A 6,419-nucleotide genomic window follows, 5' to 3' on the forward strand; every position below is an offset into this window, starting at 1 on the left:
CAATAAATGCTGGAGAGGGTGTGGAGAAAAGGGAACCCTCTTACCCTGTTGGTGGGAATGTAAATTGATACAGCCACTATGGATAACAGTATGGAGGATCTTTAAAAAACTAAAAATAGAAATACCATACGATGCAGCAATCAAACTACTGGGCATATACCTTGAGAAAACCATAATTCAAAAAGAGTCATGTATCACTGTGTTCATTGCAGCTCTATTTACAATAGCCAGGACATGGAAGCAACCTAAGTGTCCATCGACAGATGAATGGATTAAGAAGATATGGCACATATATACAATGGAATATAACTCAGCCATAAAAAGAAAGGAAACTGAGTTATTTGTAGTGAGGTGGATGGACCTTGATTCTGTCCTACAGAGTGAAGTAAGTCAGAAAGAGAAAAACAGATACCATATGCTAACACACATATATGGATTCTTTAAAAAAATGATCCTGAAGAACCTAGAGGCAGGACAGGAATAAAGACGCAGATGTAGAGAATGAACTTGAGGACACAGGTAACGGGAAGGGTAAGCTGAGACAAAGTGAGAAAGTGGCATGTACTTATATGTACTACCAAATGTAAAATAGATAGCTATTGGGAAGCAGCCGCATAGCACAGGGAGATCAGCTCGCTGCTTTGTGACCTCATAGAGGGGTGTTATCGGAGCATGGGAGGGAGACGCAAGAGGGAGGAGATATGGGGATATATGTATATGTATAGCTGATTCACTTTGTTATAAAGCAGAAACTAACACACCATTTTAAAACAATTATACTCCAATAAAGATGTTACAAAACAGAAAGAAATCTGGTGCATTTCTATACATTAAAAATGAACAATCAGAAAGATAAATTAAGGCAACAATCCCATTTTCTATCACATCAGAAAGAATAAAATACCTAGGAATTAACCTACCTAAGGAGGTAAAAACCTGTACTCCTAAAACTATAAGACACTGATGAAGGAAATGGAAGATGAAAAAAACAGTTGGAAAGATACACCACATTCTTGGTTTGGAGGAATTAATATTGTTAAAATGACCATACTACCCAAGATAATATACAGATTTAATGTAATCCCTATCAAAATACCAATGGCATTTTTCACAAAACTAGAACAAATAATTTTAAGATTTGTATGGAAACACAAAAGACCCTGAATATGCAAAACAATCTTGAGAAAGAAGGACAGAGCTGGAGGAATCATCCCCCCAACTTCAGACTATATTAAGTAATCAAAGCGAAAGTAATCAACACAGTATGGTGCTGGCACAAAAACAGACACATCGGTCAATGGAACAGGATAGAGAAACCAGAAATAAACCCACACACTTACAGAAAATTAATCTACTGCCCAGGTGGCAAGAATATACAATGGAGAAAAGGCAGTCTTAATAAAAGGTGCTAGGGAAACTGGACAGCTACATGTAAAAGAATGAAATTAGAACATTGTCTAACACCATATACAAAAATAAGCTCAAAACGGATTAGAGACCTAAATGTAAGACCAATACTATAAAAGTCCTAGAGGGAAACATAGGCAGAACCCTTTTTGACATAAATTGCAGCAATATTTTTTTGGATCCGTCTCCTAAAGCAAAGGAAACAGAAGCAAAAATAAACAAATGGGACCTAATTAAACTTTAAAGCTTTTGCACAGCAAAGGAAACCATTGAAAAACAAAAAGACAACCTACTGAATGGCAGAAGATATTTTCAAATAATATGACCAATAAAGGATTAGTATCCAACATATATAAGCTACTCATACAACTCAACATCCAAAAAGCAAACAACCTGATTTAAAAAATTGGCAGAAGACCTGAATAGACATTTTTCCAAAGAAGTCATAGAGATGGACAATGGACACATGAAAAGATGCTCAACATCACTAATCAATGGTATGCAAATCAAAACCACAATGAGATATCAGCTCATACCTGTCAGAGTGGTTATTATCAAAAAGACAACAAATAGCAATTTTGGGTAAGAATATGGAAAAAAAGGAACCCTTGTACACTTTTGGTAGGAATGTAAATTGTTGAAGCCACTATGGAAAACAGTATGGAGGTTTCTCAAGAACTACAAATAGAGCTACAATATGACCTAGCAATTCCACTCCTGGGTATATAACCCACAAACACCCCAAAATATGAGTTTGAAAAGATACATTCATCCCAACATTCACAGCAGCATTAATTACAATTGCCAAGATATGGAAACAACCTAAATGTCCATCAACAGATGAATGGATAAAGAAGATGTGGTATATATATATATATATATAAACAAAATTTTGCCATTTGCAGCAACATGGAGAGACTTGGAAGGCATTATGTTACGTGAAGTAAATGTCAGACAGAGAACGACAAATACTGTATGATGTCACTTATATGTGGAATCTAAAATCTACAACAAACTAGTGAATATAACAAAAAAGAAGCAGACTCACAGATATAGAGAACAAACTAGTAGTTACCAGTGGCAGGGAGGAGGGGCAACATAGGGATGGGGAGGTGGGATGCACAAACTGTTGGGTGTAAGATAGGCTCAAGGATGTATTGTACAACATGGGGAATATAGTCAATATTTTGTAATAACTGTAAATCTAAAGTAACCCTTTAAAATTGTATTAATTCACTTTGCTATACAGTATAAACTAACACAATATTGTAAAGCAACTATACTCCAATAAAAATTTAATTAATTAATTAAATTGTATGAAAATTTTATAATAAATAAATAGAAATTCTCACAGTCTCCATCTATTCTTTTCCCCAATTCAGTAGCATTCCTTTGCTAATGTTTTGAACTCTTTATCTGTAAATTGTTTATTTTTGTTTCATTAGTTTTTTGAGGGAATTTCTCTGGTTTTTCAAATGAAACAAATTCCTCTGTCTTATTTTGATTACCTTTCTCTGTCTGTATGAAGTTAGGTCAACAAGTTGTGCATTGCAGTCTCGAAGGGGTGTCCTTGTCTGGGAGTTTCCCTATACAGTCTGCATGTGCCCAGTGGCTTTGGTGGGAGAGCTGGATCTGATGTGAACATAAGTTTTGTTTTTCCCGTTGTGTGCTGGCAGCTATCAGTGTGATAGTAGGTGTGGCCAGAGATGGAGGGCTAGGGCCAGAGCCAGGTTGAGCCTGGTCTTCTCTGCTCAGTGGCCATCACCGCCCTATTGGGAGTGGGGTTAGGTCCCAAGTTCCTGGAGCAGAAGCCCTGAGGTTCAGGTCCAAGCTGGCTCCATTTCTTTCAAGTGCATGCTCTCCGTGTTCCCAGCACCAGCACCCTCGCCCTAGAGAGGAGCAGTGCTGGAGCAAGAGGGACTGTCATGGGTGCTTGACATAGGTTGGGGTACAGACTGTGGCAGTCTGGCTACAGTCAGAGATCTGGACCACTTCTGATGCACTGCCCTCATTTGTGCCAGTAATGGCTGCTCACACCCTGCACAGAGGCTGGTCCAGGTCTGAGACACCTTGGTGCCTCACAAACAAGCTCTCCCCTCAGTCATGACAGCCCTCACCCCAGTGTGGAGCTTTGTCATGAAGCAAGCATGGCGGAGTGAGTGCTTGGTTCAGGCTGGGGCATGCGCTGGGGTGGTCATAGGAAAGTGGCCAGAGACCTGTGCAATTTAAATCCATCCTCTTGCCCTGTTTTGGGGGCCAGCAAGGAGAATCCAGGCTTCCAGCTGCCCTCCTGTTATTCCTGCCAGCCATCTGACCAGCCAAGGGGACTCATCTTCCTGGTGTTGGACACCAGGGCTGGGGTGCCCAATATGTGGCTCCAACTGCTCTCTTCCCAAGGAGGAGCAACAGTAGCAGTGGTACCTGAGACCTCTCTCCCCAGACTTGAAGGTGCCCATGATTTCTGGCCCCCCACCCCCAGCCCAAAGCAGTGGCACCCATGAACCTGACAACCCCAGACAAAGCAGAGACACCCACAACGCCAGCTCCCTCTCCACCTCCTCCTCTCCTAATAGCGGCGGAGCCCGAGACACAGGAAACTTCAGACATGGCAGAAGCATCCACCATACCAATGCCCCAGCAAGAAATACCAGCGACACGAGCAGCAGCAAGGCACCAGTCACCCTGCAGGCATAAGCAGTGAGGATCCTTGCACCAGAGAAACCTCTGACAGAGGCAGTGAAAATTGGAAAGTGCTAACTCTCAAATAATGATGGGAGGCAGCTCAGATAAAGAGCAAAAACGTGTGCTATAGCACCACCTACTGGAAACCAAAAGAAAGACCTCTAATTTCTAAACGAATTATTAGAATCAGGTGGGGAAAAAAATAAAGCTTTACCCGAAGAAGAAAACTGTTCACTACTTCAAATGTGCCAACATAGGACCAACATATCAAGCACAATTAAGCACTGTATCACAAAAAGAAAATAACAGTTCTCCAAAAACCAAATTTAAAGTCACAGAATATTGTGATCTAACTGATTTCACACATTTTTATTTCACTTTTTTCCATTTCTTTATAAAATGGTGATCTCCTCACTAGCAGCTCTCACCCCTAGACTGGGGTGTGGTCTAACTGACACAGAATTCAAAATAGCTGTCATGAAGAAACTCATGAGGAAGAACAACATTAGGAAAATGCATATCCCAGAAGGAGAAGAAAGAGAGAAAGGAGTAGAGAGTTTATTTGAAGAAATAATAGCTGAGAATTTCTGAAACCTGGAGAAGGAACTGGATATACAAGTCTATGAATCTAAGAAAACGCCTAATTACCACCATGCAAAAGGACCTTCTACAACACACATTATTTTAAAATGGTCAAAAGTCAATGAGAGGGCACCACTGGGCACTCTGAGGGTGCAGAAGGGGCTGACGTGTGGTGGCTTGAGGACCGGACAACGAGGGCCAAAAAGAGCCTGCCATGTGGCTGACAGGGTCTTGGTGCTCCGGCAGGGTGTCAAGCCTGTGCCACTGAGGTGGGAGAGCTGAGTTCAGGACATCGGTCCACCAGAGACCTCCTGGTTCCATGTAATATCAAATGGCAAAAGCTCCCCAGAGATCTCCATCTCAACGCTAAGACCCAACTCCACTCAATGACCAGCAAGTTACAGTGCTGGATATCCTGTGCAAAACAACTAGCAACACAGGAGCACAACCCCACCCATTAGCACAGAGTCTGCATAAAAGCATAAAAAGGTCACAGACACCCCAAAAAACACCACCAGACTCAGTCCTGCCCACCAGAAAGAAAAGATCCAGCCTCATCCACCAGAACATAGGCACCACTCCCCTCTACCAGGAAGCCTACAAAACCCACTGAACCAAACTTAGCCACTGGAGGCAGACACCAAAAACAACAGGAACTATGAACCTGCAGTCTGTGAAAAGGAAACCCCAAACACAGTAAGTTAAGCAAAATGAGAAGACAGAGAAACACACAGCAGAGGAAGGTAAAAACCCACCGGACCAAATAAATGAAGAGAAAATAGGCAGCCTACCTGAAAAAGAATTCAGAGTAATGATAGCAAAGACGATCCAAAATCTTGGAAATAGAATGGAGAAAATACAAGAAACGATTAACAAGGACCTAGAAGGACTAAAGAGCAAACAAACAATGAAGAACACAATAAATGAAATTAAAAATTCTCTGGAAAGAATCAGTAGCAGAATAAATGAGGCAGAAGAACGGGTAAGTGACTTGAAAGATAAAATAATGGAAATAACTACTGCAGAGCAGAATAAAGAAAAAAGAATGAAAAGAATTGAGGAGAGTCCCAGATACATCTGGGACAACATTAAACACAACATTCGGATTATAGGCATCCTAGAAGAAGAAGAGAAAAAGAAAGCGAATGAGAAAATATTTGAAGAGATTATCATTGAAAACTTCCCTAATATGGGAAAGGAAATAGTCAATCAAATGCAGGAAGGGCAGAGAGTCCCATACAGCATAAATCCAAGGAGAAACATGCCAACACACATATTAATCAAACTATCAAAAATTAAAAACAAAGAAAAAATATTAAAAGCAGCAAGGGAAAAACAACAAATAACATACAAGGGAATCCCCATAAGGTTAACAGCTGATCTTGCAGCAGAAACTCTGCAAGCCAGAAGGGACTGGCAGGACATATTTAAAGTGATGAAAGGGAAAAAACTACAACCAAGATTACTCTAACCAGAAAGGGTCTCATTCAGATTTGACAGAGAAATTAAAACCTTTACAGACAAGCAAAAGCTAAGATAATTCAGCACCACCAAACCAGCTTTACAACAAATGCTAAAGGAACTTCTCTAGGCAAGAAACACAAGAGAAGGAAAAGACCTCCAGTAACAAACCCAAAACAATTGAGAAAATGGTAATAGGAAAATACATATCGATAACTACCTTAAAGGTAAATGGATTAAATGCTCCAAGCAAAAGACATAGACTGGCTGAATGGATACAAAAATAA

This window comes from Mesoplodon mirus (genome assembly GCF_964341445.2).
Source record: "Mesoplodon mirus genome assembly, chromosome: X".
Taxonomy (NCBI): Eukaryota; Metazoa; Chordata; class Mammalia; order Artiodactyla; family Ziphiidae; genus Mesoplodon; species Mesoplodon mirus.